This window comes from Paramormyrops kingsleyae, chromosome 6, assembly GCF_048594095.1.
Source record: "Paramormyrops kingsleyae isolate MSU_618 chromosome 6, PKINGS_0.4, whole genome shotgun sequence".
Taxonomy (NCBI): Eukaryota; Metazoa; Chordata; class Actinopteri; order Osteoglossiformes; family Mormyridae; genus Paramormyrops; species Paramormyrops kingsleyae.
Genome location: NC_132802.1, coordinates 38,651,115 through 38,661,138, shown reverse-complemented (window position 1 = coordinate 38,661,138; position 10,024 = coordinate 38,651,115). Strand labels below are relative to the sequence as shown.

General features: G+C 47.2%; 1 long non-coding RNA gene across 1 annotated transcript; it reads left to right on the top strand.

Moving 5' to 3' along the window:
• The first annotated feature begins 1,898 nt into the window (after nucleotides 1-1,898).
• On the top strand, nucleotides 1,899-9,824 carry LOC140591712 (uncharacterized). The gene is made up of 5 exons (XR_011992018.1): nucleotides 1,899-2,165; nucleotides 2,468-2,538; nucleotides 2,738-3,863; nucleotides 8,928-8,998; nucleotides 9,198-9,824. It is a non-coding gene; the product is annotated as an uncharacterized lncRNA (long non-coding RNA).
• Nucleotides 9,825-10,024: the final 200 nt, after the last annotated feature.

Sequence of the window (10,024 nt, the reverse complement as noted above, 5' to 3'; positions counted from 1 at the left end):
CAGTGACATTCGGGACGGCTTAGAAGCCCCCATCACCTTGGCCGAGCTGACCGCAGTGCTTGGCAAGATGATCCGCCGCAAGGTACCGGGCCTTGATGGGCTCCCGGTGGAATTTTATTCCACTTTTTGGGATGTCCTCGGGCCGGAATTACTGCAGGTTGTAGAGGACGTTCAGCGCCGGGGTTTGCTCACTAGGAGCATGAGGTCAGGGGTCCTTTCTCTGTTGCACAAGAAGGATGATCGTGCCGACCTTGGCAACTGGAGGCCCCTGACCATGCTTTGTGTAGACACAAAGCTCATCGCAAAGACCCTTACCGAACGCCTGAAAAAGGCCATGGCTCATGGACGTGTGGAGTACCGGGTCGATCGGCGACGTGGAACCTCCATCTCATCCGCGACGCCATCGCCTGGGTGGAGGACAGGAACCTCCCTCTCCTGCTGGTCAGCTTGGACCAGGAGAAAGCCTTTGACCGGGTAGATCACCGCTTCCTGTTTCAAGTATTGGGTAAGTTTGGCTTTGGACCCAATTACCTGGGGTGGTTACACACTTTGTATAACGAAGTTGAGAGACATGTTGTTATCAATGGCTTCCTGAGTGACTTGGTGCCCCAGCTGAGTGGAGTGAGGCAGGGATGTCCCCTCTCCCCCCTCCTCTACGCGCTCTATATAGAGCCACTGGCGTGCGCCATTCGCACCCACCCCGGGGTCGATGGCCTTCTTATCCCAGGAAGTTGGGGGAAAACTGTTAAACTGACCCAGTATGCAGACGAGACCACCCTTTTCGTCTGCTCGGATCAGTCTCTCGGTCATGCCATGAGCCTTGTTCATGCGTTCGGTTGGGCCTCCGGCGCGACGCTCAACCTCGGTAAGTCGGTGGCCAAGTATTTCGGCAGCTGGAAGGCGAGGGAGGACGTCGCGGGTGGTCTCACCCTCTGTGACGGACTTCTCAAAGTGTTGGGGGTCAACTTCCTCTCGGATGGTGCCGCCGGTTTGAACTGGGAGGAGCGGTTGGCGATCGCCAGGCGGAAGATCGGACTGTGGAAGTCCAGGTCCCTGTCCTTCCAAGGTAAGGTCTTAGCCTTAAAAGTGGATATTCTTCCCACCCTGCTCTACCTTGCACATGTGTACCCTTTGCCCCGCTTCTTGTGTAGAAGCCTGCCGAGAGATGTTTTCAACCTCGTCTGGGGGGGCAGGTACGAGTACGTGCGTAGGGAAGTGATGTATCTCGGAAAGGACAGTGGGGGGAGGGACGTTATTGACTTTCCTCTCAAGCTTGACTGCCTGTACTTCTCGCAGCTCTGCATGCGCCTGGCAGCTCCCATCGAGCACCCCCATCAGCACTTTGTGCGTCTGTGGCTGGCTCTCCCCATGAGACGCCTGATGGCGTCGTGGACCAACCTCGGCCCCAAGGTTGAGACCCTGCCGGCCCACTACAGCCATGCTGTTAAGTGGAGTAAATCTATTCAGGCAGGTGTTAAGACAGAGGCCTGGACCAAACATAGAGTGCTTTACAGGGCTTTGCTTGGTCATAGGGATACTCTGGCCATGCTGGGCCTGGAGGAAGGCACATGGGCGAGAATCCAGCCAAAGGGGTTGGATCAGAGGCTGCAGGACCTGAACTGGCAGTGCCTTCATGGTAAGCTGCCAGTCAGGGACGTCTTACATAGGCATAAGCTGACCAGACACCCCCGCTGCCCCAGACCCGAGTGCAGCGAGGACGAGACCATCAGTCACGTGTTTTGGGACTGTGGGCATGCACAGAGAGTTTGGGGGTTGGTAGCGGGCCTGTGTGGACGTGTGGACCGGCAGCCCGGTCTGACCTACGACAAGGTGTTGAAGGGGTGGGACCCCAACCTCCATAACCCCTTCGGCCCCTGGATGTGGCTGCTGGTCAGCATTACCAAGCGAGAGCTGTGGAATGCCAGGACCGCGCTCATCCGCAGAGGGGTTCATCTGGAGGCACAAGGGGTATTCCGCAAAATCCGGGTCGATTTGGGTTTCAGGATGGAGACTGATGTCATCCAACGGGGCTACCACGAGGCCAAGGAGAGGTGGAAGGGCCTCTTCTGGCTTTAGCCCCGTGTCGTTTAGGTGGTGATGCTCCATTCTACAGGGTGGACATGACGCACTTTTCTGGAGCACACAGAAGGCACTTTGGGTTTTAGGTAAGTGTGCTTGGTTTTTTGTGCGTTTGTAGTATTTGTAATAGTTTTATTAATTGCATGTACAGAACTTATTGTGCACGACTGGTTGATCACTTTTAGCACATATTTATTAATATTAACACTATTTATTAACATTTTAACCTGTTTTGTGTGCTTCTTTGTGTGATTAACCTTTTTTTTCCCAAAGTCCATGATTTTAGGTGTGTTATGATGGTGTACAACCCTTGTGTTGTAAGGTTACTTACTGCCACCTTGTGGACATTGTGTTTACGAATGGGAAGTAGTTCTTTCTCTGTTCTCAGACATGGAAGCTCCGTGTCTACTGCTGGTCATGTTTTCTCAGCGTTTGGGAAGTTTGGGGAACCATATGTCTGTAAGTTCTAACTTAATTCATTTTGATAAAGCTCATAACTGTTATTTTTGCATATTTTGCTTAAATCGGTATTTATAGGTATTAGTTCGTATTTAGAGCTGTAATTTGTGTTTAGCTAACATTTCTGAGTTTTTCTAGCTAAGATATGCGAATGTGTATGCGAATGTGTTCTTAGAGTATTTCGTTATATTATTTTCAGTTTTACAAAACACGAGGGAAACAACTGCATATGTGCTAAGACGGGCTGTCTCAAAAGGTAAAAGTAAACCACCGTAAATGAAGAAACGGCTTCTTTCGTTTTTCTTGTTCTGTTAGCTGTCTGTCTAACCTTGTAAGCTGTAATGCAAGTGCGAGGACAGAACAGTAAAAAGACATTCGCCGGGCGACCTAGACGTTGAAAGCAGTAACACGGATTGAACAACGCAGCGACAAATGGCGAAAAGCCAACCAATAATGGACCAAAGTGGAAATGCGGAATTCACCCGAACCTTTGAGACGAGATCGCAGACGTCCTGGAGGTCCGCCGCACGGTCCAGCAGATCGTCGGTCGGCGTTGCTGCAGCCAGAGCTAGAGCCAGAGCAGAAGCGGCTCGTGCAGAAATTCCCTATGCTGAAAAGGAGGCGCATATTATGTTAGAGAAAGCTCGCATTGAAGCGGAAGCTGCTAATCAAAAAGCCCAAGTAGACGCTCAGTTATACTTATTACACCTTAAAAAAGCAGCTGACGTAGCAGACGCAGAGGCTGCGGTATATGAAGCGGCAGCCGAACTGGAAGAGGGTCCATTACAGGAGTTAAAAGATGTTGCTGGCCATGATCCAGTTCAACGAACTACTGAGTATGTGAACATGCAAAACCTGACCTCAGACAGCACTGAAGACGCTCATGGACACTCTCACATGCAGGATGGTACAGTGCCCACATGGTCTTCACCGAAAAATGTCCCTCCACCCCGACCTTGTATTCAGCGGGGCCCTCCTGCTGACAATGTAGATGCTAGTCTGAACCAACTTCACATACCAAATGTCCCGTATGTCCCCAATAAAGCAGATCAACAACCCAGTTTTAGTGCTCGCTCACAACCTATTTTAGCTAATAATTTCCCATTCGAAACGCCAACTCCTACTGAACTAGTCAGGTATCTGGCACGTAGAGAGATGGTCACCTCTGGTCTTCAGAAATTTGATGACCGTCCTGAGACTTACTGGGCCTGGAAGTCATCGTTTCGAGGGGCGGTAAAAGACCTGGAGCTTACAGCGAGGGAAGAGATCGACCTCCTTATCAAGTGGCTGGGTCCAGAATCCTCTCTCCAAGCTAAAAGGTTAAGGTCAGTTCATGTCAGTTACCCTGCAGCAGGTGTCGTTGCTTTATGGCAGAGATTGGACGAATGTTATGGGTGTCCTGAAATGATTGAGCATGCTTTGTTGAGAAAACTTGAGACCTTCCCCAGGATTTCTAATAAAGAAAACCACAAGTTAAGGGAACTAGGCGACATATTATTGGAGATTGAGGCAGCCAAAACCGAAGGTTTCCTCCCAGGTCTTTTTTACCTCGACACGGCAAGGGGAGTTAACCCAATAGTGGAAAAATTACCGTATAGCTTACAAGAAAGATGGATCACACAAGGGGCCAGATTCAAAGAAGAAAATCATGTGTCTTTCCCTCCATTTGGCTTTTTTGTCAAATTCATCCTTAGTCAAGCGAAAATACGAAATGACCCAAGTTTCTGTTTTTCTGCAAATTGGCAGTCAAGTGCATTGAAAACAGAAAGGCCACACAGACAAGTTTCTGTAAGAAAAACAAACGTGTCTCCTACTTCCTCAGTCTCTTTCTCCCCTATTATGAAACTAAAGAAAGCTGAAGATCTGGGATCTTTTTGTCCAATCCATAAAAAACCGCATCCACTGGCGAAGTGTCGTACTTTTAGGAAAAAACATTATGATGAGAGAAAATCATTCCTTAAAGAAAAAGGAATATGTTTCAGATGCTGTGCGTCAATGGATCATCTTGCTAGGGAGTGCAAAGGTCATATTAAATGTGATGAATGTGCTAGTGAGTGTCATACAACAGCTCTACATCCAGTTTCTACTTTGGAAACAGAACGTTCCAAAGACCTAAAAGAGCATGGCGGGGAGCAAGAAGAAAACACAACAACCACGGTTAGCTCAAAGTGCACAGAACTTTGTGGCAAAGATAGACCCCTAAGGTCATGCTCCAAAATATGCTTGATTAATGTATATCCATCAGGTCAGCCCCACAAGTTACAACGCTTATATGCAGTATTAGACGATCAGAGCAATCGTTCTCTGGCTAAATCTGATTTCTTTGATCTGTTCTCCATAAATGGGAATTTTTATTCCTACACACTGAAGACATGCTCTGGAAAAATAGAAACTACAGGTCGGAGAGCATACAATTTCATAGCCCAGTCGTTAGACGGCCTAAATGAAGTTAACCTCCCTACACTCATTGAGTGTGACATGATCCCAGATGATCGGTCAGAGATTCCATCGCCAGAGATAGCCCACTATTTTCCGCATCTGAATCCTATTGTCGATAAAATCCCACCCGTCGATCCTTCAGCACCCATTCTTCTTCTCTTAGGCAGGGACGTCCTCAGTGTTCACAAAGCCCGTGAACAGATCAATGGTCCATCAAAGGATCCTTACGCCCAACGACTAGATTTAGGTTGGGTGATTGTGGGAGAAATCTGTCTTGGAGCGTCTCATAGACCTACGGATACAAACGTCTATAAGACAAATGTGCTGCAAAATGGACGCACATCCCTTTTTAAACCATGCACCAACAGGTTTGTGGTGAAAGAAGATTACACTTTGCCAGAGCACCTGTCCTACTCGCCTCTCACTCACCTAAGTACCGAGTGTACCACTCCAAATGCAGTTTCCTTAGGGAGCACATTGTTCTGCACAACCCCCGATGATGAGAAGCCCGCTTTATCAGTAGAAGACGGTTTGTTCCTTGACATCATGGTTAAGGAGATGTCTAAAGATGATACAAATCATTGGGTGGCACCCCTGCCTTTCCGGCAGCCCCGTCGTACACTTCCAAACAATAGGAGACAGGCGTTGAACCGCTTGTTCTCCCTTAAGCGCACACTACTCAAAAAACCAACTATGAAAGACCATTTTATGGCCTTTATGGAGAGAATGTTTATCGACGATCAAGCAGAGCTCGCCCCACCCTTGAAGCAAGGTGAAGAATGTTGGTATTTACCAACCTTTGGTGTCTACCACCCACAAAAACCAACACAGATCCGGGTGGTTTTTGATTCCAGCGCCCAATATGACGGGATTTCCCTTAATGATACGCTGCTGAGCGGGCCAGATTTGAATAACACACTTTTGGGTGTCCTTTTGCGTTTCCGCAGAGAGTGAGTTGCTGTCATGGCAGACGTGCAGCAAATGTTTTATAGTTTCATTGTGAAGCAAGAACATAGAAACTATTTGAGATTTCTCTGTTTTAAAGATAATGACCTGTCCAAAGAGATCACGGAATTCCGAATGAAAGTCCATGTTTTCGGGAACACCCCATCACCAGCAGTAGCCATATTTGGGTTGAGGCGCACGGCAGAAGAAGGAGAGGCGACCTATGGAACAGAGACTAAGCGGTTTGTTATGCGCAACTTTTATGTTGACGACGGACTTACCTCTGTGTCCACTGAGGAAGAAGCAATTGCTCTTTTACATAACACCAAGGCGATGCTGGCAGAATCTAACCTCCTGCTCCACAAAATTGCTTCAAACAGCAGCAGAGTAATGGAGGCTTTCCCGACGGAAGACAGGGCAAGCAATCTTAAGGATTTAGATTTGACCACAGATCCTCTGCCTCTCCAGAAAAGTCTAGGGGTCAGTTGGAGCTTGAAGACGGACGATTTTACATTCCAAGTGTCCCGCAGCGTAAAGGCTTTCACACGTAGGGGCATCTTGTCAACCGTAAATAGCCTTTTTGACCCCCTTGGCTTTCTGGCTCCTGTCACACTTCAGGGCAAGCTGATTGTTAGAGAACTTTCCTTGGTTGGGTCTGACTGGGATTGCCCTCTTCCTTTGGAGAAAGAAGCTCAGTGGAGAGCTTGGACAGAAGCACTGGTCCAAGTAGAAGACCTCTACATCCCACGTCAGTACGTCCCTGTTGCAATGACTTTAACACAGAAAAGGGAGTTATACATTTTCTGCGATGCTTCAACTCTAGCCATTGCTGCGGTTGCCTACTTAAGAGTCATTGACTTAGCAGGACAGTGCCATGTAGGTTTCATTATGGGCAAGACCAAGTTGGCTCCTAGGCCAGCACACACAATCCTGCGATTGGAGTTATCAGCAGCTGTACTAGCTGTCGAGCTGGCCGAGTTGATTACGGATGAATTGGATGTCAATTTACATGCTGTAAGGTTCCACACCGACAGCAGAATAGTACTCGGTTACATTCATAACAACACTCGACGTTTCTACATGTATGTGTCCAACAGGGTCACACGGATTAGAAAATCAACTCATCCTGATCAATGGCATTATGTTGCCACAGAACACAATCCAGCCGACTATGGCACAAGGCCAGTTTCGGCTCCGATGCTCCTCCAGTCAAGATGGTTTAAGGGTCCAGACTTCTTATCTAGGCCGGACGCCTTCAATCAATCTGACGCTGATTCCCACGAGCTTGTTGACCCTGGGTCGGATCAAGAGATCCGTCCTGTGGTGACAACTCTTGTCACAAAGTCCTCAGAGCAGACCTTGGGATCTCAGAGATTTTCGAGGTTCTCAACCTGGAGGTCTCTTGTCAGGGGTATTAGTAGACTGAAACACATTGCGAGATGTTTCTCCAGTGTAGAAGAGCAAAGCAGTTGCCAAGGCTGGCATTACTGCAAAGATGTAGATCCTCATACAGAGATAACCCAGTCTAAGATGATTGTCATCAGAAGTGTCCAATCTGATTCATTTAAGGTTGAAGTCAGATGTCTGTTAAAGAAGGAAAACGTTCCTAAAGCAAGTCGCCTTAAAGATCTACGCCCCTTTTTGGATGAAGAAGGTTTGATGAGAGTCGGGGGCCGTTTGTCAGCTTCGCTACTACATACAGCTGAGAAGCATCCTCTAATTGTTTCTGCAGACCATCACGCAACAACTCTTCTCGTCAGTCATTATCATGGTGAAGTGGCCCACCAAGGTCGCCAATTTACAGAAGGAGCCTTAAGGTCTGCAGGCCTCTGGATTGTAGGAGGTAAAAGACTGGTTTCCAGAGTCATTCACCAGTGCGTGACGTGCCGAAAACTTAGAGGTAAACGGGAGGAACAACTTATGTCAGACCTCCCAGCAGATCGATTAGCAACAGTTCCACCCTTCTCCAATGTGGGTTTAGATGTGTTCGGCCCATGGAATGTTTCTTCAAGGCGTACCAGAGCTAGTTGCGTGGAGAACAAAAGGTGGGCTGTGATGTTCTCTTGTTTAAATACGAGGGCAGTTCATCTGGAAGTTATTGAGTCCATGACAACTTCTAGTTTTATTAACGCTTTGAGAAGATTTTTGGCTGTGCGCGGCCCTGTGAAATCTTTAAGGTCGGACAGGGGCACGAATTTCATAGGAGCCTGTAAGGAGTTGAAACTTAATTCAGATGATCCAGAGGTCAAGACTTACCTACGTGATCAAGGGCGTTCATGGATTTTTAACCCTCCTCATTCTTCCCACATGGGAGGAGTGTGGGAAAGGATGATTGGGGTGGCAAGGCGCATTTTGAACGCAATGTTCTTAAACGCTGGTTCAACTCGACTCACACATGAAGTATTGGTTACCTTTGTGGCAGAGGTAATGGCTATAATGAATGCTAGGCCTTTGGTTCCAGTCTCTTCCGATCCGGAGGCACCCGAAATCCTCACACCAGCAATCCTTCTTACCCAAAAGGCCACACCTATACCGGCACCTCTTGGAGATTTTGATATCAAAGACCTTTACAAGAGTCAATGGAGGCATGTGCAGTCATTAGCTGAAACGTTCTGGAAGAGATGGCGGCAGGAGTACCTGTCATCACTACAAGTAAGGAGAAAATGGGCTTTGGACAGGCCCAACATCCAGGAAGGAGACGTTGTGCTTTTCAAGGACGGACAAGCAAAGCGCAACGAGTGGCCAACTGGGATTGTTGTTAAGACCATTCCCAGCAGTGATGGGAAAGTTAGGAAAGTGGAGGTCAGAATTGTTAAGGATGGTCATCCCAAAGTATATCTTAGACCTGTAACTGACCTTGTAATTCTTGTAAAAGAGGGTAATTAGATTAGTTGTAGTGGTATGACAGTTATCATACCAGGCGGGGAGTGTGTTGTAAGGTTACTTACTGCCACCTTGTGGACATTGTGTTTACGAATGGGAAGTAGTTCTTTCTCTGTTCTCAGACTAGGAAGCTCCGTGTCTACTGCTGGTCATGTTTTCTCAGCGTTTGGGAAGTTTGGGGAACCATATGTCTGTAAGTTCTAACTTAATTCATTTTGATAAAGCTCATAACTGTTATTTTTGCATATTTTGCTTAAATTGGTATTTATAGGTATTAGTTCGTATTTAGAGCTGTAATTTGTGTTTAGCTAACATTTCTGAGTTTTTCTAGCTAAGATATGCGAATGTGTATGCGAATGTGTTCTTAGAGTATTTCGTTATATTATTTTCAGTTTTACAAAACACGAGGGAAACAACTGCATATGTGCTAAGACGGGCTGTCTCAAAAGGTAAAAGTAAACCACCGTAAATGAAGAAACGGCTTCTTTCGTTTTTCTTGTTCTGTTAGCTGTCTGTCTAACCTTGTAAGCTGTAATGCAAGTGCGAGGACAGAACAACCCTGTTTTAACCCGACCCTTGTGTTTGAGGTTTGAGGTCTGCGGGTCTGTTCCTCTTTTAAGGTTTTAACTTTTTAAGGGCTTGCATTTGAGGTGACATTACATACACAATTTTTTCTTATTTCCTCCCTCACCCCTTCTGGGGTGTGCTCCCTGGAGCACAATGTCGTTGAAGAATTTATGCCTCTGCTGCCTACAAGACAATTACCTCCGCCACCGGCAACTACCCTCCAACCTGCCTGCCCTTGGCTCAACACGATGCCTCGCCATCCTTCCCTGCGGCTGTGCCTCTATTAATCCTGCCATCGTGCATCAAGCACCACGTGCCTGCACCGGTCGGCCGCTGCATTGAGACATATATTTCAACCCCTGTATTAGCTTAGTCATTTCATCTTGTTTGTTTGACTCATCTGCCGGCCCCTGGAGGATGGGCTCCCCCTTTGCGTCTGGTTCCTCCCAAGGTTTCTTCCTCTTAGGGAGTTTTTCCTTGCCACCGTTGCCTTTGGCTTACTCAATGGGGGGTCCTTATGAGGCAGAAATGTAAAGCGCATTGAGACAATGTAATGTTGTGATAATGCGCTATATAAATAAAATTGAATTGAATTGAACATTTTAATTGTATAAATGGCCAGATGTGTTTAATAAGATGTTTTTTTTTTCAC